The following is a 24,386-nucleotide window of genomic DNA, read 5'->3' as shown; positions in this document are numbered from 1 at the left end:
GCGGAAGCCATGCCCTCATTGCTGCAGCAGGGCAGGTTTACAAGGCGCACTCATGCATGTTGCCTGATTGGTCCTCACCACAATACTACGAGCTTGGAAATTCAGATCATTTCTTATCTTTATAACGAAGAGAAACCCAAGATTACAAGTGGTTTCATAGAAAATGGCAGGACTGGGATTGAAGTCTTACTTTCCTCTGGAGAAGCCTAGGTTTGCCTCTGAAATCTCCATCCAGTCAATGAATATCAGCCAATCCAGTAGATTTTCAATGGTCTGATGCTGCTCTTATGCCCAAGCACAGAGGGAGACACTGGTTTAGAACTCTGCAACAACACAGAAACTTGGAAAGGGGTAGCAGGAACTGAGCTCAGCCCCGCTGAGATTTACATTTTTGCAAGTGGCATTTGAGTCAGCCAAGTGCGGGAAGCAAAAGGTTAGGCTCACAGAATGAACTCCGTGTTGAGCTTTTGTGTGCAGGAGAAAGGGAAAGAAATGATATTCAGGAAAGGAGTATGAGGGAGACCATGGGGAAGGTAAGACAGGTCTGAAGGCACATGTAGAGAAAGGCAACGGCCTGCTCTTTAAAGCCTGCCTAGTGCCTTGGTACCAAAGAGAACAGAAGTCCAGGCAGATGTGCCTGGGAAAGGACGTTGGTGGCTTATGGGGTATTATTTGCAGCCAACAAGCATGGCACTCAACGTTTGTGAGGGCCTTGGGTGCTATCCCATATGGGGGTGCACTGGTGTCACAGAGCTAAGCCAGCTCTCAGCCCACCCTCCACTCCTCGGCCATTGATGTGTTTCTGCCTCCCCCTAGCTGCTGTGGTGGGTGGTGGAGGGCACTGATGCTACTTTTCTGTACGGGGGCAAGCATGGCACAAGAGGGAGGAAGGGATGAAGGTTGAGGTTTGCAGAATGAGTTTCTTTGGGTTTCTCCAGAGAAACAGCCCATGAAAGGGTTCAGTCCTGTGTTTTGCTACTTTATGCATCATTTCCAGGGAAACGAGAGACAGAGAAAAAGAGAGAGGATGACAAAGGGCATTATTGGTGGGGAAAAACAGCTTGCAATCCATGACCTAGATATTTACTGGGGCTCCATCCAGCTCTGAGGCTCTAAGATTTTCCCCTTTCTACCAAAAATGGGCCTGCTTCATTTCTCCAGCTTAGTGTTTTCTTGCAGTGAGATAAAGTGTCAGCAGGTATTTTATATGGTACTTGGAAAGCATTATTTTAACAGTTATGCATTTATTTTAAAGTATTGTCTCATTTACGGCAACTGATGCTGGATTTACATTTATGACAGTAATATGAAGTGTTTTTTTAAAGTCAATTTATTTACACCTTTAAACAATGAGTTGCTTTCATTATTGAGTAATTATTAAGTAGTGTATGTCGAACATGGCATGGCAAAAAGCAGGGCATTTGATTTCACAACAGTTTGGGACCTGCTGTGCCAACCCAATTGATAGAGTTAGCCAAGCACTGGCATAGAAGCCAGTGGAGTACCCAGCAGGACACCCAGACCCACCCAGTCTCATAGCAAGTCAATGGGAAACTATGGCTGCTGCACGGTAATTCACAACTGGCCACGCATGGCTCCCATCCCAGGGGGCAAGGACAGGCTAAAGACACGAGATATAAGAGGTAGTGGCAAAGCAAAGGCACTGCCCACAAAGGGTAGAGTTGGGGAGGACCCATGGTGGGGGGGGAACAGATAGGACCCTTTCTGAGCTTGTATCCAACCTCTGCCCTCTAGCCTAGCTGGTCTATACCATCCTATATCCCCGCTGTTTACTTTCACCTCCTTATTTTTATGTTTCCCATGACTGAAATGGCCTCTGCTCTCCTGTGTATATTTCAGAACTCAAGCCCCACCTTCTCCGTAAAACCTTCCCTGAAACTCCAATAGCATAGATGTTCTGGTGCCTCCCTTTGGTAGTTTCCATGCTCTGTCCCATATTGCTGCAGCCTGCCTAGCAATGGCAGGAAATGCGCCCCATTGACGTGTGAGATGATTTAAGGGTGAGCTGACGTAGTCTTAAATAACATTCAATCGCAAAGTGAGAAAGTCACTCCCTTCTGCTTCTGCTTCAGTGTGTCTGATTAAATCAAGAAGAAAGTCTCAGCTTGGGAGTAACATGTCTTTAACAACCACACCATTTGCTAATCTCCCCTTTTAACAGAGAGTTTTGGATGAGAACCCTCCTCATGTAATAATATTCATCCAGAACTTAACATTATTTTGTTATATATATATATATATATATATATATATATATATATTAAATTAAAGCAAATTATTCTGGTTTTTCATTTGAAATGGTGATTTTTTTAAATCAATGTCTTTAAATCAAAATCTAGTCAACTGGAAGAAAATATTAGGCAGTAGCGCATAATGCAGCTCCATGTAAGGTGCTGTTGTGTGGACATGGAAAACATTAGGAAGGTGCTACGGGAATGACTAACATTCAGAAGACATGGGTCAAACTTTTCTGTGGGTACAGTTAATCCGTTCCTCTCCACCTGTCACAGATTGACTGGGATGCCAGGAATGAGAGTCTGGCATCATCCTGTCCCGGCTTGTTGACCCCATCTTCCATCAGCTAGACTCTGTCATCCATAAAATAACAAAAAACAAGCAATAAACAAAAACACGACACAGCAGCAACAACAACAAAAAAGAGAAACAAAACACACTTACTGGAGGGGGACTGAAGACTCATAGAACCAAGAGGAACTGTGAGCAACGCAGCAACCTCTGGAGACCAAAGAGGAAGCATAGGAGTTTTCAGTGGGATGCACCCACCACTACCATCAAAGAGCCCTGACTGACTATCCATTGGTGTGTTCAAAGTCTGTTGAGAGTGTTTGGCTGAGCCCAAGTCACAAGCTGGTATGTTGCTGCCAGAGGACAAAAGAGGAAAGCAGAGCCCCTCAGCTCCCACAGCTAGTAGCCAGGCCCTGCCTCCTCAAAGACCAAACTCAGTAGGGATTTCCTCTAACAAGGAGGGTTGGGTGGATGCTTAACAGCCCAAACATGTCAAATGTTCACAAACACACACGCACACAGCACACATGCACACACACCTGCCTATGCTGCATTTCATCCCTGCTGCACTTCCTAATGCATCTCCCTCTCAGTTACCCTCTCTCTCTTGCAGGTATGTTCAACGTCTCCCTCTGATACAGTTTGAACGTTTGTCCTCTCCAAATTTCATGTTGAAATGTGACTCCCAGTGTTGGAGATGAGGCCTGGCTGGAGGTGTTGGGGTCATTGGGGTGGATCCCTTATGAATGACTTTGTGCTACCCTTGTGGTAATGAGTGAGTTCTTGCTCTATTAATTTGTGTGAAGGTTGTTTAAAAGAGCCTGGCCTCTCTCTTGCTCCCTCTCTCACCATGTGACACGCCTACTCCCCCTGTGCCTTCCACTATGAGTAAAAGCTTCCTGAAGCATCACCAGAAGCTGAGCAGATACTGGTGTTATGCTTGTACAGGCTGCAGAGCTGTGAGCCACATAAACCTCTTTATAAATTACCCAGTCTCAGGTATTCCTTCATAGCAACACAAAACAGACTAATGTACCCTCTCTACTTGCCTTTTCCGTTGAGCCTGTAAACACTTTGAACCTCTCTTATCTTTAAAATCTCTCCTTTACTATACATTGCTTATAACCTATTCCCTAAGAGTTGGAAAAGTGGTCTTCACTCACCACCTGTACTTCCTCACCACTCATTCACTGCCCATCCCACTGTAGTCTGACTTCTAACTCCCCAGGCCTGGCACTTCCCTGAAGCTGTATTTTCCAAGGTTAGCAATGAACGTCAAGTTACTCAATCTAAACAGCACTCTCCAGTCTTGAGGTCCTTTGGAAGTTGATCACTTCCTGTTTTTTCTGCGACACTCTTCCACCTTGGCTGAGACCCCTCACATCTAATTTTTCATTCAGTAGATGTGTATGGATCACCATGACTCAGTAGAGCAGACACTGTGGTTGTAACTGGAGATACAATAATAAGTAAGATGGCCAGGGTCCTGTCCTGAAGGCACTGAGAACCTAGTGGGAAGACAAGCAACTAGGCCAAGGCCATAAAGCCTGACACTCAGAGGTGGAGTGGGTTGGATTGTTGTCCCTAATTCTTCACTTCTTTCCTATGATGAAATTGCATGCCTATGACCTCTGCCTTGTGAATCTGTACTATGGAGTCTGCTTTCCTGCCCCTCTTGACTTTGAGCTTGGCCAGGTTCCTTGCTTTGACCAACAGAATGTAAGCAGATGTGACAAAGCAGAGGCTTTCTATGTGCTTACAGCTAGGCTTGGCCTCTTGCACTTCCACCACCTGCAAAAATAAGAGCATGTCCTAGAATGAAAGCATGTCCTAGAATGAGAGACATGAGGAACAGACATCATGAGCTGCAGCCTGCAGCAGAGCTGCCCCAGCTGGTGCCCCATAATGGGCAAAAAAATGAAATATTTTTCATTGTGAGACACTGAGATTTGTCAGTTGTCTGTTATATTAACATTATAGCAGAACCCTGACTGTTTGTGTGGGACTGCTGACCCTCTGGGAGCACAGAGAGTGGGATCTAGCCTTACAGGGGTTGATCTGAGAAGGAGGTGTTGATAACTAAACTGAGTCATGAAGGATGAATAAGAGTTGGCTGAGAGAGTGGGATGGGGGGCAGAGGATTGTGGGGAGCTCCAATGGAAGAAGTAAATGCACTGAGATGAGAGAGGAGCCAGTAGACTTGGAACAGACTCTCTGTTCACTGTAGCTGGAGTGTGGAGTGCAGTACCTTGTTCCTCTGCTTCTCTGGGCCATCTCAGCACCTTCTATGGCTGTCTTTATCATCTTTGTGCTGACTTCTCCTGATTTTACAGCTCCAACTCAGACTTCTCTCAAGCTCCAGGATGCCATCTCAATGGGGCTCTCAAAGTGAACATGTCAGCATTTCCATTGTTGACCTTCTTAGACCCCTTAGACCTGTTCTGTGCTCCTGATCTCAGTAACAACTCCTGCTCCTACCCTTGCCAGTGCCAAGGCCAGGAAGCTTGGCCTCCTCCTGGAGTTACTTAGCTCCCCGCTTAGCTCTACATCCAATAGGTTCTATGTAGTCTACCTCCTTACCTCCCACACCTGCTCCTCACTTTCCATGCCTCCTTCCACTGTGACTAGCCACAGTGTTAGTGGACATCTTGACTTTGTTCCTAATTTTATTGGAAATCCTCTGATATCACCAATAGTAGGATGCATGTTAGAGACTTCTAATGTATACACTTCTCAAGCTGAGAATTTCCCTTCTATTCATAGCTAAGAGTGTTTTTTAAATAAGGAACAGGTGTTAATTTTGTAAATCATTGTTTTCCCGAATTGATTGAAATAGTCACATAGTGTTTATTTTTTTTATGAGTTAGATATCCTGAGTCGTCATAAACCATACTTGGTGGTGATGTAGTGTTCCTTTAATTCAATTCTTAATTTTGGAGAGGGATGAATTCTATTATCATTCTTGTGTTGATTTCTCCTAGTCAACATCTCCAACTCAGACTTTCTGCATTTACGTTCATGAGGGATATTGACATATCTCTTTCTTTATAATATTATGTAATATTACATGACATACTTTAGTAATATTATTAAAAACTCATACAATAGGTTAGAGCCTTTTAATCATTTTCTACAATCCAGAAATTGTGTGTGTATCTGTAAGTAGGTAGGTAGATAATGTTTACAATATGGAAATTATCCATTCCTTAATGGTTTTATAGAACTCACTTAGTAAATTACTGGATCTAGGATTAATTTACTGAGTTCTATAAAACCATTAAGGAATGAATAATTTCTAGGATTATATCTTTGATTCCCTCTTCAATTGCTTGCATGATTATTGGTCTTCTCAAGTATTTTCCTAAAGTCTAGTCAATTGGATTTTATCAATCAAATTTAATTAATTTTCTACTTTATTAATATAAATTTTTATTAATTTTATTTAGCCTTTTTACTTTCTTTGGTTTATTTTGTTACCTTTTCCAGTTTTCTGTGTTGAAGATGAGCTCATAATTTTCAATATGTCTTGCTTTCCATTGTATGTACTTAAAGCTATATATTTTCCTCTGAGTACCACTTTGGCCACCTCCCATTGGTTTTGATTTGTGGTGCCTCTATGGCATTTATTTAAAATGGCTTGTAATATCAATTTAGCTATGTTATATGGCAAGACACTTCAGACTGTTTTTTGGCTCCATTTGGACATTTAGTCTTCCACATATACAGGTTGAGTATACCTTATCCAAAATGCTTGGGACCAGAGTGTTGCAAAATTTTTATTTTTTCAGATTTTGGAATATTTGCATATACATAATGGCATATCTTGGGAATGGGACCCAAGTCTCAACATAAAATTCATTTATGTTTGATACACCTTACACACATAGCCTGAAGGCAATTTTATATAATATTTTAATAATTTTGTGCATGAAACAAAGTTTTGACTGTGTTTTGACTGTGACTCATCACATGAGGTCAGGTGTGGGATTTTCCACTTCTAGTATCATGTCAGTGCTAAAAATGTTTTAGATTTTGGGGCATTTTGGATTTCAGATTTTTTGATTAGGGATGCTCAACTTGTTAGGGATGCTCAACTTGTACAATAAACAAAATAGTTTAAGTTTCCTACTGTGGTTTTAATTGAGATTTTATAACAGAGTTTATAGTTTAATTGGCAAGAATTAATAAGATTTACTAAGAATATGGTATATGTCTCTACTTGTTTAGATCTTCTTTTACGTCCATCAGTAAATTTTATGTTGCTTTTACATAGGTCTTTTGCATCTTACTAAGTTTGTTCTTGCTATTGTGAATGGAGCCTTTCCCCTTTATGTCTTCTAATTGGTTATTAATGATACATAGGATAACTAACAATTTTTACTTGTGACTTTCATATTTCACTACTTTATTAAACTCATCAGAATTAATAGTTATTTGGTTTATTCTCTTGGATTTTCTAGGTAAGCAATCAAATCACCTGCAAATTATTACACAAAATAGGTGCTCAGTAAATACTTGTTGAATGTCTGTGCTTACAGGAAGTGGAGACAATCTTGTACAATTTAGATATCCTCTAAGAGCCTGGCCCTACAGAAATCTCTAAACACTCTAAATTTTTTCAACGAAATCTTTGTACTTTGGTGATTTATTTTACATCGTGTTAGCTATCTTCTAGCCTTAAGTAATTTAGAAGAATCAGAACATAAACAATTCACACACAGCATTCTCACAAATATTAGGGCCTCAACAGCAGATACTTTCATATTTCTGAAAGGTCTTCCACATCAAACCTACGCATCAAGAGTGAGAGTGGCCTTCTCCTTCCACTTTGCAAAGGGGCATTGAGGGAAAATGCCCTGTCTTCCTCTCTAAAAGCACAGACTGACTTCTTGGCTCTACCAGCCCTTGCACACCCAGACTCTTCCTACAGAGAATGAGCAGAGAAAAGAAATGCTGAAGCTTTCCTTGGTGGCAACACCCATCCAGGAGGACTTGAAAGATTCGAGAAAGGCAAACTATCTTCCCAGAAACAAATTTGCTTTTTCTATATTTGCTTTAAGCAATCCAAACTTAAAAAAAAATCAATGCTGTCTAGGGAGAAGAAAGGAGGCAGGAAAATGAGGCCTTTGAAAATTCCTCTAGAGAGCCAACTATAGCCTATTAATATTAACACAGGGTACCTCTACCCTTGGATGCTTTTGGAAAGCCATGGCTGACTCTCGGGAGCCCCGCTGTGCACAGTTCTTTTGAATGTTAGGAATAAAACCCACAGCCTCTGAGTCAGGCAGAAAAATGCCCATTTTCCTTTGTGCTCACACTTTCAGAGGAAGCTGCCTCAGGCAGAGAAAGGAAGAAGGAAAATGATGAGAATTCTTAACAACAGACTGTTCTTGGCAAGGAAAATCCGTATTTAAGAATCTTGCAAAGTGAAGGATGAACAGAAGACAATGAGGTGAAGCTCAAATCCATCTTGAGAAAGTATATTTTTCTGAGATAGACTCAATTACTGATCCTGCGCGGATGGTGACTTGCAGCTGTTGGTACCTAAAGCAGCACAGTGAAAACAACAAAGAACCTCGGGTCTAAACAGAAAATGACTAGAGGGAAGGAAGACTTCACAAAATTAGAAGAAAGGGAAATAAGTGCCTCAGCTATTCTCAGGTACATGAGGCTGCTTACTGGAAATTCAGACTTGGCCTTGGACTTGAAACACTCACCAATAGGCATCTCGAATGGGACCGGACTTACCAAGCAATGCCACGCTCGGCCCTACTGCTCCATATTGAATCCCCTGAGCTGTGCTCCTTGTTTGCACATCCTTGTATGCCATGATCTCCCATTCCCCCTTAACTTGCTAACTTCTGCGAGTCTTCACAGTGAGCTGAGATGCCATTTCCTCCAAGGACCCTAATTTCCCCACTCCTGTGTCGGCCTCTAGCGCAGCACCTATCGCAGCAGATTCTAATTGTCCATTCAGTGGTCTATCTTTTCCCAGTAGACTTCATGTCAGCTGGCATTGAATACTGCTCACCTGACACAGTGCCTGGTGTAATATATGGCAAGAACTCAATAAATATTCATTGAATGAATGAATGAGCAAGGTATATAGACCAGCACAGCATTTCCAGGGGCATTAGTTACCCTCTTGCCCTAGGGCTGCATTTCTGTTTGAAATGAAAACATTTTCAAGGTTAAATATATTCTTGGAGCCACATTTAATTGGCTGGCTTCCCGAACACTAAATCATTTAGTTTCAGGAGGAAGAATTTTTTTCCCTTGGCAAACATTTCCTAAAGAAAAGTGGATGAGGCAACTGTCAGAAGAAAATGAAGCATTGCTGTGAAGCTGCAGAGGTGTCTAAATACTGCCAAAGATATCCCACGGGCTTGCCCACTCAGGGAATATCTATAAATATTTTCTGCAGTTAGCCTATTAAGACAAAATTATCTTGAAAACACTTTCTAAACATTAAGTCACAAGTGTTTGCTAATAATTTGTTGCCCTTCCTTCCTCTCCTTTCCAATACAATTGGATATGAAGGGTGTCCTTCATTTCACGAGTCCATTTGAAATCTTTGCCCTTTTCATCTCTGATAAGGAAAGGCAAAATAGTTAAACTTCAGAGTTTGGTTAAAAGAATTTTTCACTCAAATCAGGGGCTGCCATAATAAACTACCACAGACTGAGTGACTTAAACAACAGAAACTTATTTTTTCTCAGTTCTGGAGGCTGGAAGCCTGAGATCAAGGTGTGGGCAGTGCTGGCTTCTGAGACCTCTGTCCTTGGCTCTGTAGATAGCCACCTTCTCCCTGGGTCTTCACATAGTCCTGTCTCATGTATGTCTGTGTCCAAATTTCCTTTTCTTATGAGGAACCAGTCGTGTTGGATTAGGAGCCACTTTAATGACTTTATTTTAACTTAACTACCTCTTTAAAGACCCTGTCTTTAAATACAGTCACATTCTGAAATACCTGGGGTTAGGAATTCAACAGATGAATTTGGGGGGATGGCCCATAACAGCAGGGTACCGTTTATTTCCTTGGACATTTCTGGGTAGGAATGGAAGACACAGGATCAGAGACTCATGGACAACTTTTTTCCAGAGTAAAAAGCTGTCATTTCTTGAAAACCCAAGAAAAACGAAACCTGTCTATTCAACATTGAATGATCTCTAGTGGGAAGTGCTAAGATGAGAAAAGCAGTGATTTGATTCTTCTGTGGCTTAAATGATCTCCTCCCCATCTGTGTAAAAATGAGATCACTACAGACTTTCTTGGACTTCTACTCTAGTTTCCCCACCTATCTTTTCATTTCCAAAGTACCTGGAGACCGAGGACAAGGGTGGGAGTCATCAGGGACTACTGAGGGTGGGTCCTTCCTGCCCTTCCCCAGGACTGGGATGCCCTTGTTATGAATGCTTCACCTTCCTTGGGATTCAGGGCGAGGGTAGGAGGTTGATCTTCTCTAAGGAAGAGAGAACAGGATGAAAAATGACTTTTGGATGTTGCAAACCACATCTTCCCTGACTTTGATTAAACATGCTGCTCACTGCTTTTAGTAGATAAGCAGTGTTTAATAAGATAGGCTAAATGTGCTATCACTCTTCACCTAGCCATAGAGATTTTTCTAGGCAGATGGGAACGCAGGCTGTCAGGAACATCACTTACCCTCATTTTGGCAACAGCAGGAAGACCTGGAAAGAAGTGTCAGAAGCATCCGGGACAGGACCCTGCAGCGGACACCTCTGGTTATTTCTTGTGCCCTGTCTCATTTCCCCCTTACTTTGCTCAGAACATTCTGATTTTCCTTTGGAGAAAATCCCTGATGTTCTTCCTACCGAGAGATTGCCGTGATTCCTGTCCTTTCCAAAATCATTGGGGTTATTTATTTCCTCCTAGTTACCTTGGGTTCTGTGAACTAATCATAGCTCCCACCCAGGCTTCTGTCTCCAACTTGCCTCATATATCCAAAGACCTGTTTGACATCTCCACTTAAATATTTAGCAGGCACCCAAACTCCTAATCTAACCCCTGGTCTCTCTTGCAAACTTGTTCTAGCCACAGCCATCCCATCAGCAGATGGCAACTCTGTTCTTGCAGTTACTCGGACAGAAACCTTGGAATCACCTGACTCTGGCTTTCACGTTCTACATGCAAACTGCCAGGAAATTCTATGGACTCTCCCTTCAAAATTGATTCAGGACCCAACTTCTCCCACCTCCCAGCCACCATCACCTCCTGCAGGATTTGTCTCCTGGTTCTTCCATCACTTCCCACTGTCTGCTCCCCCTAGAAACCAGAGCGTGTCTTCCAAAACGAAAATGAGAGCATGCTTGCCGGGCGTGGTGGCTCACGCCTATAATCCCAGCACTTTGGGAGGCCAGGGTAGGTGGATCACTTGAGGTCAGGAGTTGGGGACCAGCATGGGCAATATGGTGAAACCCCATCTCTACTAAAAATACAAAAATTAGCCAGGCAAGGTGGCATGCATCTGTAATGCCAGCTACTCAGGAGGCTGAAGCAGGAGAATCACTTGAGCCTGGGAGGCAGAAGGTGCAGTGAGCCGAGATCATGCCACTGCACTCCAGTGAGCCAAGATTGCGCCACTGCACTCCAGTCTAGGTGACAGAGTGAGACTCGGTCTCAAAAAAGGAAATGAGAGTGTGTCAGTCCTCTGTTCAGACCCTGCAGGTGCCTCATTCGATTCAGAGTAAGACTGAAAGTGCCTGCCACAGCTCTCAGGGGCCCACGTGATATGGGGCCCCTTTCTGCCTCTCTGACCTGTTCTGTTGCCACTCCTCCAGTTCAGTCCGCACCAGCACATTGGCCTTCTTGCTGCTTCTGGAACACTCCAGCGTGTGTCTGTCTTCGGGAGCTCTGGCTGACAGCTCTTCACCCAGAGACCCCACAGCTAACCCCTCACCAACTCAGGTCTCCCCTTTCCTGGGTGGCTGTCCAACCACTCGGGCACTCCTAATACCTTTGCCTTGCTCAGCTTTTGTTTTTCTCACATATCCTATAGCTTACAGTAATTCCCCACTTAACACCTTCCATAGGTTCATGGAAACTGCATCTTTTAGGCGAAGCGACGTATAATGAAACCATTTTTACCATAGGCTAATTGATACAAACAAGAGTGATGTTCCTACAGCATATTTCTGGTCACAAAAACATCACCAGTCTCCTAAATAAGGACCTAAAACTCTTCTGATGTTAAACGTTGAAATAAATGTGATCTATTTATTTAAGAATAGATTTAAGAATCCATTTAAGAATGATTAAGAAAAACAAATAAGATCATTATTTACCCAATTTTTAATTTGTTGATTATGGCTGCTTGTGAGTTGTACATATTTATGGGGTGCGTGTGATGCTTTGCTGCAGGCGTACAATGCATACTGATCGGATCTGAGAGACTGGGGGATCCATCACCTCAGACATTCACCATTTCTTGCTGTTAGGAACATCCCAAGTCCACTCTTTTAGTTATTTTTAAATATACAATTTATTATTAACTATTGTCCTTTTGTACTACCAAATACTAGATCCTATTCATTCTGTTTACCCAATTTTTGGTGAATCAGTGAGTCCCAGTGGTGGTAGTTATAGTGGATTAAACCAGGGAATAAACGTTTGCAAAGCAAATGTCTCAGGAGCACCTCCAGCCACCACAAAGTTCACAAACAATCACAAATATGGCAGGTTCACCAAACACGTTCATGCCACATCATTTAGTGTCATGTATTTGTGGGATTATCGTTGACCTTAGACAATTTTTATCTTACAATAATTGGTATTCATTCATTCATTCATTCGTTTCCCATCTCACTTATTCCAGTTCAGAGTTGCAGGTGGCCAGAGCTCATCCCAGCAACTGAGGGCACAAGACAGGCACCCACTGTGGACAGAACACCATCCCATTACAGGGCACACTCACCCACCCACACACTTCGACTGGGGCCATTTAGACACGCCAGTGAACCTCATGTGCACAGCTTTTGAATGTCGCAGGAAACAGAGTGCCCAGAGAAAACCCATGCAGACATGGAAAGAATATGGAAGACTCCACAAAGACAGGGGCCCCAGCCTGGAATTGATTTTTTTTTTTTTGCTTATCAATGTTATAATAAAACTACATTATTTGAGGACTTGCTGTATTTGCCCTTTCTTTATTTACTGTCTGTCCACCCACACTTTCCCTTCCCCTCCCCCTTGCTGAACAAGAAGCCAGTTTCTACATGCACAAGGATCTCTGTTTTGTTCTCTGAAGTATCTCAGCACCTGGAATTGTGCCTGGCATATATTAGGTGCTCAATAAATGATTGTCAAATGAAAAAAATTATAAAGCCCATATCCTTCCAATGAATCCCTCTTACTTGGTTGAGCTCAAGTGTGCTACCATTGCTTGAAAGCAAAGCCCCCGACTGAGAGAGTGCCCTTCTCAGCACACCATGACTCCAAAAGAGCCTGCTATATATACTTTTCTGCGCTAAGAAAAGGATCAAAATCAGACAGAAAAAGAAAAAATACGGACTGCCTGATTGTCTCTATATGAATTCGGCTGGTACTTTTGGCCGCCTGTGTAGTCAGGGTTCCTAGAGGGAGAGAACTAATAGGATATATATAGAGATATATATGGATCTATATATAGGAGATATATATATATATATATCCTATATATATAAGGGAGTTTGTCAAGTATTAACTTACATGATCACAAGGTCCCACAATAGGCCATCTGCAGGCTTGAAGAGCAAGGAGAGCCAGTCAAAGTCCCAAAAGTGAAGAACTTGGAGTCTGACGTTCGAGGGCAGGAAGCATCCAGCACGGGAGAAAGATATGGGCTGGGAGGCTAAGCCAGTCTCGCCTTTTCACATTCTTCAGCCTGCTTTATATTGGCTGGCAGCTGATTAGATCGTGCCCACCAGATTAAGGGTAGGTCTGCATTCCCAGCCCACTGACTCAAATATTAATCTCCTTTGGCAACACCCTCACAGACACACCCAGGAACAATACTTTGCATCCTTCAGTCTGATGAGGTTAATACTCAGTATTAACCATCATGCAGCCCTTGTGAGTAGAAATGAGTAGGAAAGTCACTTGACTCAGGGCCAGGACACCCAGCTGTGCCTGCAGATCCTGCTGCTTCTGGAGGTGTGGCTTTGGCATCACTAAGCCTCCCTGGACCTCAGTTTCTTCATCTGTAAAGCAGACCTAAAAACCCCTATTTCCTCAGGGTTGTTGTGAAGATTAAATGAGATCCTGAGTATCTGGGACTCTGAGAAGAGACCTGCCGACTCCTTACGGTCAGAGCAGCTCTGTGTTGCAAGGAAGGATTGGGCACTGGGACAGGCAAACCAGTTTGAATCCCACCTTCGCCACTTATTGCCAGGCAGCCTCGGGCACATCACCTGGTCCCTCTGCGCCTCCATTGGCTGGTCTTTAAAAGGGGGATAATTAGTGTAGCCTGCATCCAAGGACAGTCATGGGGATTGCTGAGTCCATGCCTGTGTTTTATCCCAGTGCCTGGCACATGTAAAGTGCCCAAGAATAATAATTTGTTGTTGCTATTGCAGGGGCTCAATAAATGTCGTTTCCCTCCTCATGACAAGAGCTTTGGCACCTGAGCCAGATCATTTACTTCTTTTTCTCTTTTGATGCCAATGATGACACATAACTTGCCCCAACAATGTAGCTCCCCGGGAAGATTTTGATGGGATAACAAAAATGTGTGTCTTGGGCTTTCTACAACTACAGCCTTATGACTCTTGGCACGGAACTATCAAAACAAGGTGAAACGTGCATGGGCTTCCTTTCTCCCTGCACTGTCCCTACTTCCACCCAACCCAACCCTTCTGCAGAAACACATTGTGTCAGCCATGCTTGAGTGGTTTGGCAAAATAGGGCTCATTTTAGCTCCCGTTGGCAGAACACAGGGTGGTGTGGAAAAGGCCTGAGGGTAGAGGCACGTGAAAATGGTTCAGAAATGCCTGGGAGATGCCATCAGTTTGCACCAGGCGCTAGACGCTAGGGTTATGGCTGCTGTGCCCTCGTGGCTGACTTTGAGTCATGGCTTGTGAAACTCTGCATGCTGATCAGGAATCAGAGCAACTAAGGGCAGACAAGGACACCCATCTACCTTGAATCAGGTCCTTCAGAGTGATCTGAGATGCCAGGGGCAGCAGGCGGCTGCCAAACCTTATTGCCAAATTATCATAGCTCCTTTGTCATTTCTGGTTTTGATATGAATCTTGTAAAACAGAGACGCTTCTGCTTCCTAAGGTCTTGGAGTCAGGAATTTGTAAAAAACAATTTCACTTCAAGTTTCCACAAACACACCATTTCCCCTGCCTCTGCTTCCCTGCTGTGACCAGGAAGGCAGTACTATCATATGGTCAAGCCTCACATGAGATAAATAGGACTCTTGAAAGCCACTGTATTCCATCCATAAATTATCAGCTATACAGATGCAGACCTCTGGCTGACACAGAAATCACTCCTACAAATCCCCACCATGTATAGGCATTTAGAAACAACTGATTGTACTTCACTGGTCCCCTGTTTCCCTTTAGAGAGGTTTATAGTGGTCAAAACTCTTGGGTACAGATGACAGAAACCCACCTGAAATTGACCTAAGCACAAAAGAAGACATACTATTCCCATGATAGAGACACTTGGGGGTAGTTCAGCTTCGGGCACAGCAGGATCCAAATGTCAAAAAAATATTTCCAGCCAACTGCAGGGGCTCATGCCTATAATCCTAGCACTTTGGGAGGCCAAGGTGGAAGGACGGCTTGAGCCATGAGTTTGAGACCAGCCTGGGCAAGATGGCCAGACTAAAAAATAAATTAGCCAGTCATGGGTGATGTGCGTCTGTAATGCCAGCTACTCAGGAGGCACAGGTGAGAGAATGCCTTGAGCCCAGGCATTCCAGGTTGCAGTGAGCTATGATCGTACCACTGTACTCCAGTCTGGGCAACAAAGGGAGACCCCATCTCACTCTGTTGAGCTCATGTTGTCCAGCTATATATATACACACATATATACACACACACACACACACATATATATACACACATATATACAGACATACTTATACATATATATATATAAAACCATTTTACCTACATCTTATATCTTATGTAAATCTTACCAGTTTAGCCTTCCCAGGAGAGTGAGGTTTGCTTTGCCAGTATTTCCAGCAAAAATCTTAGCAAAGGATGGCCATGTCTCTGAGTGGCCCTGCCTGTGTCTCATGCCTACCCAGGACCCAACCTCTGTGGCTAGGGGTATATAATAATACCCTTACATGATCCCCATGTTAATAGCTGTTATTGTCTACTATGTGCCAAGTCTTCAACTAGATTATCGCTCATCTCACAACAAAATGAAAGATATCTATTTACTATCCCCATTTTTCAAGTGATAGAACAGGATTAGAGAGGTTAAATAACTTGCCCAAGTTCATATCCCCCAAATGGAGAAACTAAAATTTTGGCCCAGTTCTCCAGGAGTGCCAAAATGGCCCATCTCCCTGTAGCTGCAGAGTAAGTGAGCTGTCTCATAAAATGTGCATTCATTCCATAGACATATAATTAGGCACTGCTCTGTGCAGTGACAGGTTATGACTGGAAGATTCCTGGGGCATTTCAGCACTCTATACACTAACTTCCTCAAGCCCCACACGGACCCCTTCTGGAAACTCCCCTGGTAATAGTAGGACCCTGGTCTCTTGAGAGACACGTGGCTCATCTGGTAATTCTGGGTAGTAGAACCTTTCCAAAGAGGAATAAGTCACCATTTGCAACTTCTGCCCTACCCATTTGACTCACTCTCAAAAAGTCTACCATCTAGGTAAGATAAAAATAAAAAGGGGGTCACAGACCAAGTTTGCTTGGTCCCTGTAATATTTTTTCTGAATTGGATTTGTTGCCAATACTGAAAAGTTTGGACTTTTATTTCACAATCAAAGCCATGTTTCTGGTTTCTTCTAAATACATCAAATGTGGCAGTACAGAGCCCGGATTCTTACATGGCAAAGGTCAGTGGTAACTGACAAGAGGACAGGCTGCTGCTTTGGGGTGGGGCGTGTGCTCTCCAGTTTGCCTTAGTCCCTTTCATTCCTTATTGCCTTATACCAAGGCTGCCTTACTGATTGACATTACCTGCTGAGTGAGCAGCACAAATGAAGTTTGAAAGAGCACAAAGAAGAGGCAATGAGCATGCAGAGAGAGGAGCAATGAGTTCCCCTGGGTGGAGAAGGGGAAATGAGAAAGAGGCTCCCGCCTTAAAGGAGGAGTAGGGTTTTAAATATCAAAGTCTCTTCACATGTAGAGTGGATTATTACTGGTAGAGTGGACAAATGTGGGGAAGGGATTTGCCAAGGTGAGCGATGAGCATGGGGAAAGCTACAGGCAGAACATCCACCTGGTGTTTGGGGAGCCCTGCCCGCAGAGGCAGTATGTCAGGAGGTCACATCATGGAGAACGAACAGCAAGATAAAAGACCAGCTGGACTGGATTCTGCAGCGGCCTTACCAGCCCACTGGGGCCTCCGAACACGCACACACATACGCACACACACAACCCCAACACACACAGGAGCTCATGGGTCCAGAGGGCACTAGAGCCCACTGGTCCCTAGGGACCTCCAAGTGGGCCTGGGACTGGGAAGCTGTGCTCCAGACTCAGGCACACCTTGTGCTCCCCATGAATGTGATTGTATCTTCCACCAGCCTGGTGAGTGTCTTGACCCATCCTGCAGGGGTCAGGGCCTCTCACTGCTCCTCCCAGCATCTTTAACACCTGCCACCCTGGCGGCTTCTGAGCCAGACTCCTCTCAGAACAGGGGTGTGTCCCCAGCTGATTCTGGGTCCCAGGGTTATGTGTTGCCCTCCTTGGGCTGGGGCCAGTGAGGTGCATGAAGGGAGGTCAGGGAAGAAACAACCATGCGCTCAGCACATCGGGTGCTTCCTCCAGCCCCACTTTGAAGGTTGACATCTTTATCCTGACTTTCCAAGGAAGAGCCTGAAGCTCACCGAGGTTGGTGACTGACTGCAGACAAGGCCTCTCAGCATCCATCTTATCCTCTGTAGAATGAGGATCATGTACAGGTCTCCCCAGTTTTTTGTGAAATTTAGAAACTGTGAGTAAAGTGCTGGCCTGGTGCCTTGTATGCGTTCATTACTTAAAAATAATTAGTGATCATCGATTATATTCCAGGCATAGTGCTTGGTACTAAGTTAGAACACTCAGCAAGGCAGACTGTAGAGAGTTACAGTCAGGGGTGTGTGTGTGTTGAAATTCTGTGTGTATGTTGGGACTGTGCATGTGTGTACATTGGAGGCATGTGTAAAGGTGGTGTGTGTGTGCTGAATGTGTGTTGGGATTCTGTGGGTGTGTTGGGTGCATGTGTGCTTTGGGGTTGTGTGTGTGCATTGGAGGTGTGTGTGTTAGGGTTGTGTATGTGCGTTGGAGGTGTGTGTGTTGGGGTTGTGTGTGCATTGGTACGTGGGTTGTGTGTGTTGGGGTTGTGTGTGCACGTTGGAAGTGTGTGTGTTGGGGTTGTGTGTGCATTGGAGGTGCGTGGGTTGTGTGTGTGAGTTGGAGGTGTGTGTGTGTTGGGGTTATGTGTGTGCGTTGGAGGTATGTGTGTGTGTTGGGGTTTGTGTGCGTTGGAGGTGTGTGTGTGTGTTGGGGTTGTGTGTGGGATGGAAGTGCGTGGGTTGTGTGTTGGGGTTGTGTGTGTGTGTGTTGGAGGTGTGTGTGTTGGGGTTGTGTGTATGTGTGTTGGAGGTGTGTGTGTTTGTGTGCTGGGGTTTGGGAAATAAAGAGAATAAGCGACCACATACCACACAATGGAAAAAAGGCGAACGCTTGTGGGGATGGCAGCACCTCCCAGGGATAATACTGGATTTGGGAGTTCCAGGAGGATGTGCCATCTCCATGTGAAAACAAAGAAATTCCGTGTGGCTGCACCAACAACATGCCTTGGGGAGAGGAGAGAAAGGAGAACAAAGAAGAGCATGGGCTTAGATGGGGCCAGGTCAGGCGGGACCTCACCCACCATGCGAAGGGGGTTGCTTTTCATTCCGAGGGCCCTGGGCAACTGTGTGGGGGAGAGGAGATAAAGAGACTGGGGTCCCATGCGGTAACCTCCCAGCTGGTCCTTTGGCCCACTACAGTTTGTTTCAACTCTGTAGGCAAAGTAATCCTGTTAAAATGTCCATCGGATCCCACCGCGCCTCTGCTCAGCACCCTTCAGAGGCTCCCTGTTTACCTCTGCGTAAAAGCCGAAGTCCTCACAAAGCCCTGAGTGACCTGGTCGTTACCTCCCTGCTCATTTCAGGCAGCCCCACTCACCAGCCCACTAAATGAGATGACCCCAGCCACAGTGGCCTGGCTGTTCCTGGAATGACAGGCTTCCCGCTTAGGACTGAGATGGAACAGGGACCCCTCTTCCCACCCCGACCCCCACCGCCCAAGTATGAAAATAAAGGAAAAATGTTTAGTTCCTTCACAGGAAAGTCCAGGCACCCAGCCCCTTCCTGAAAAGTAAAAGAGCCACCTGAGAAGTGAGGAGAAATGCAGATAGATCCCCACCAAATGGATCCACTGGCACACAGACCTCGGACCAGGGGAAACCAAGAAAAAGCTCTGACCGCCTGTCGTTTGTTCTCAATTTCTTCCTGAGGGGCCTGGAGGAAGTCATGCCCATGGGCCAGATCTTATCATTCCTTTCTGCTGACCCCAAGATTTTAGACAAAACTTCTCTTCCTTAACCAATCACAAATTAGAGAGTCTGAACCCACCTATGACCTTTTAGCCCCATGACTTCAGATATCCCACCTTTTTAGGCCATACCAATGTGTAACTCCCATGTGCTGATTTATGATTTTACTTGTAACTTCTGCTTTCCTGAAATTTTTCCCTGCCTGAAAAAAAAACCCTTGCATGCAAGCCATCAGGAGGTGAGGTCTTAAGTGTGAGCTGCCTGATTCTCCTTGCTTGGCGTCCTGCAAATGAATGCCGCTCTTTCTCTCACTGCAGACCCTCAGTGTGGATGTTTGGCTTTACTGCACCAGGTAGGAAGCCTCCATTCAGCTCCACCCTGGCTGAGCCTCTAGAGGGAATGCTGTCTCTTCTTCCCTCGTCACCTTTCCATCTTTGCCCAGATTTTGGCTTCCCAGGGAGACTTACGATGACCACCTACTTTTTACTCAAAATTGCTCCCCATGGTACTCCTAATCCCCCTCTTTTTTGTATCTTGCTTTGCTTTTTCTATAACCCTTATCTCCTAACATTGTACATGCCCTCTGGCCAAAGCCCACCAGGAACACACATGCAGCTGGACATGTTCAGTTTCTCACTGTTGCAGTGAAGGAGATCACATACCAGGGGACTTGAGGGTGCCTCCCTCATTGCAGTCATTGCAGCGTACAATGGCACCTGTGTTCCTGGTGGTCCTTGCTTGGAGAACATTGACGATCCTATGTACGTGACTTGTTTCCTATGTTTTTCTTGTCTTCCCCTTCTAGCTTCAGGGAGGTAAGGATGTTTTGACTGTTCTGTTAACTGATCCAAGTGCCTAGAACTAAAATCACCGTAGAAGCCCAATTTATATCATTTGCTGAGATGGGGAAGCCTGGAAGATGAGCGGGTTTGCAGGCTGGGGCAGAATTAGGGAGCAATTGATAAGCTTGAGCTACTTCCAGTCCCAGAATCATTGGTTCATCTTCCTGTGTCAACCTCACCCACCACTCAGCAGTGATCATAGCCCTGCCTCTGCCCCACCAACACACACACAGGCCTGCCTCAGCCCTCAGTAAGCCCCTTAGCAGCAGCATTGGCAGCACCATTAAAACACACCCCAGGTGGCGTTCTAAACACAGATTGTCTTACCAGGTTGGCATTCCTGTGATTTTTAGAGATAAGGAAACTGCGCACTGCATAATGGTTCACACCTATAATCCTAGCATTTGAGGAGGCCCAGGAGGGAGGATTACTTGAGGCCAGGAGTTCGAGACCAGCCTGGGCAACATAGCAAGACTCTATCACTCCAAAAAAATTTTTTTCATGAAAGAAAAAATGTATATTCAGAAGTGAGGAAACTGAGCACAAGAAGAATAAATAAGTTTTGAGTAGCCGAGCTGAAATTTGAATATAGATCGTCCACCCCCAGAGCCTAAACCTCTCAGAGCATTTCATGGCCATCAACTTAGATGCCGAGAAAGGAAGGTGGGGTGAGGAGGTGCAGCAAGACCAAGGCAAACTTGACTTGAAGTGTAGCAAGAGGAGATAGTTTTCTTTCTGTTAGGAGGAGGCTGTCTGCAGCAAACACTGCTCTGTCTCGTGGGAAACCCCACAGGCAGCCCAAAGCCCTCACAGAGGCCCAGTCCCATTCAGGCCTGACTAGTCCCATTGAGTCAGAAGGGTCTGGTGTCTCTGACACGATGCATTAATTGGGGCATTCATAAAAATGAAAAAGGAGCCAAGCCCGGCCCTTTTCCCCCACCAAAGGAGAGCAGTAGAGATCCGAAAAACAGGGTGATTAACTCCACCAGGCACTCGAGTTGCCATGGATACTACTGACCAGCATGATGCCTCTTCTGCCCCTTGGTTCTGAGGCTGCCTGTGCTCTTCAGCCCTGGCAGAGAGGGTTTTCCTCCTCACTTCCCAAAACTGGTTCCAAAAGCACAATAGACATTTGAGGACTCAGAGCTGGGGAGAGCTCACTCCATCCCATGTCTTTTTTTTCAAAACTACATTTTTCCATCTCTGTTGCACATCATGTTAGCTGTATTTGTGTTAATGGGAGCTTGTGTGTGTGAGTACAGCTGTACCTAGAATGTATGTAGCTACACTACTACTTATGATTAAATACCTTGGAGGTCTGAAGACAGGTAACTAAGAAGCAAATTAAAGAGGTTTTTTTTGGGGGGACGGGGCAGGGGGACAGGATCTCACTCTGTCACCCCGGGTGGAGTGCAGTGGCATGGTCATAGCTCCCTGCAGCCTCCAACTCCTGAGCTCAAGTGATTTTCCCACAGGCAGGAGCAACTGTGCCCAGGTCCACAAACCCTTGTGTCTGTGAATATGTCTATTATAATGATTGTCACTGGTGGTCTTGACAGCTATATTGAAATTACAGTTATCGGTACAGTAAAATGAAACCTAAACTTTGCCACTAAAGTGAAGTATCCATATACCTCCAATCCAAGGACAGTGATTGATCTTTGTGTCCAGACTCAAGCCCTCACAAAAAACTGTGTCAGTCACTAACATTCTCAATAAACACTGATCAGATAATCATATTTGCGAACTGCTTTTAACTTTTCAAATAGTCATCTCATTTGAGCTTTACAAGTACATGAAATCAACAGTAACAATTGTCCAACCCAGGCCAAAATCAGTAATATGAATTTTAAGCATTTTTAAATGCTACAGTGGAAACATATATGAAATGCACAATCCAAGGTAGATTAATGGAAGGACAGAGGGATGACAGGTGGAGACGTATGCGAACAAGAAAATACAGTAGAATGTCAATAGTAGAGTGCCTGGGTTGGAAAAATTTCAAAGGTCCTTTCATTCCCCTGAATTCTATGTTTTTATATTGATTTTCTAAGTATGTTTCAGATACTCTAAAATGAAGATAACATTGGTCAGCTAAGATCAATTTAAGGTTAAGCTCTGTAGCAACTCAGAACTGAGCTGAAGTGTATCAGTCAGGGGCTAGTGTATGCTGTCGTAGCAAACATCATTACAATCTCGGAGCTTAAAACTACAGAGGTTTATCTCTTGCTTCCACGATACAGGCACCACAGATGAGCTGGGGGCTTTGTGCCTGCATTGCCATAGACACTGTCCTCTTTGTTCTATTTCAGGGCCCAGTGAACAGAGACCCCCCGGATATTGCCGGAGGGAAAGGAGAGAGCCCAGCAAAGCACACAACATATCAGTCTTTTCACGTGTAGTTGGGTGAAAGGAAGTCACATGGGCCAAGGAGGGGAAGCAGGTGTCGTCAAAGCAGTTCCACAGTCCTCCAGGCACAGTAACAGGCATGCTCTTTTGTCCTTCTCTCCTTTTAGATTGTAAGCTACCCAAAGTCAATCTCCATGGGTTTTTTTTCCTTATATGCAAACTACCATATGACAGGTGTGCCAGGCAGCAATAACCCAGGTATACCTAAGAGTTACCCTATAGTCCAAGAATGTTGGTTTTGAGCTCCGAACTAAGGAATCCGGGAGCTGCCAACCCAAAATTTACTCCTTATCTGTGGAGCATAGCTGAACCCCTGGCCCATTTCTTGGAACAGGATGTGTGAGGAACCAGGGCCCTTTGTTTTGAGCTAGGTGGAGGTGGCCAGGTGGAGGTGGCCAGGCAGAGGTGGCCAGGTGGTGGTTGCTAAGCGAGGACTGCTATACTAACTGGGTGCTCTTTACAAACCATAGTGGCTACCCCATTCATCCAGCCACTCCTGGACTCCCTGCATGTTCAAGTTCCCCAATAAAACTTACGACTTGCTCACGGTCTCTGGGTCTTTTCTTCAGCTTGTCAGACACGGTGCCCTCCCTGGGCTTGGATTCAGTGGGGGTACTACTCCACAACTACAATGCCCAAAAAATGCCCACCTCTTTCTGACACTCAGTAAACATCTGCCATTGGCAATGATTGAGCTTCTAACATCTTTACCCTCTAAGGAAAAGCAACTCTTTTCTATGTGTGATACCCTTACTTTGCTGGTTCAAGGATGGTGTTCAGGGTGGGACTTAGAACCTGTGGCACCAAAGACTGTTGTTGTTTTCTTTGCCTGGTGGATATTTGAGGCTCAGCGGTAGGAGGGTCTCTCTTTCTGGAGGCTGTCAACCTGATGCTTTGTTATTGTGTCTCTGCAGGGGGGAGCAGGGAAATAGGGCATCACTTAAGGACCCTGGGGCTCCTGTGGAAATTCTGCAAGAGAGAGGTGATAATAAAGACTCAATGGAGTGGGACAATTGGGAGGGAGATAGCTATTAGCAGTCTGAATAAATGGGAAAAGGGGGCTTTAAAGAAACCCTAAGGCTTGTTTTCGAGACAAAGATCTCATCTTCTCATTCCTGTGGCTCCCTAACCCCCTGTGTGCCTCCCCTCCACGGATTTCTTTGAGTCTCTGTCTTGCAGTGATATACGAGGCCAAGCCCCCTCCCCAGAGGCCATCGAGCCAGATGATTCATGCTGAACAATCTAGTACATTCTAACATAGCATTCTGTGAAAGGCAGCTTGGCTCCAAAGCTGCAAAATACAAAGCCTTTCACAGCAACAGCCAAACAGGTACATAAATGAATCAATACTCGAGCACTCAGCACATTCACGCATATTTACTACGGGAACATGCTGGACCAGGCCCAGTACCTGGGCTCCTAACTGTGCTAGTCAATATCACTTGTCAATTAAAACCTAAAGGAGTTTTATCACTCCCCCTGACACCCTAGACTCCTGGCTCATAAAATGGATTTCAAGTCAGTGTAAATAGCTTGCTTTGCCCAGCAGCTGTGTTCCTGAAAAGTTTCTTGTAAATCAAATCCTCTTTTAAAATGCATGAAACTTTCTGTTTAAAAGGAACCCTGTGATTAATCCTTTTGTAAGGCAAAACATCTTCCTGTAATATAAAAAATACCACCTGCCCCCATCTGGCTCTTCCTCCCCTTGCCATCTCCTGGTTGCCACCTGCCCACCTCCACTCCATTCCATAGGTCAGCTTTAGGTATTTTTTAAGAGGATTCACATTTTTGTGACTTGGAAGCAAACCAAAGACCCATCTTTTTATCATGTATCTTACAAATATCCTGGTTGAAAAGCC

This window comes from Trachypithecus francoisi, unplaced genomic scaffold (genome assembly GCF_009764315.1).
Source record: "Trachypithecus francoisi isolate TF-2019V2 unplaced genomic scaffold, Tfra_2.0 Lachesis_group10, whole genome shotgun sequence".
NCBI classification, from domain to species: domain Eukaryota; kingdom Metazoa; phylum Chordata; class Mammalia; order Primates; family Cercopithecidae; genus Trachypithecus; species Trachypithecus francoisi.
Note: the sequence above shows the minus strand (reverse complement) of the source record.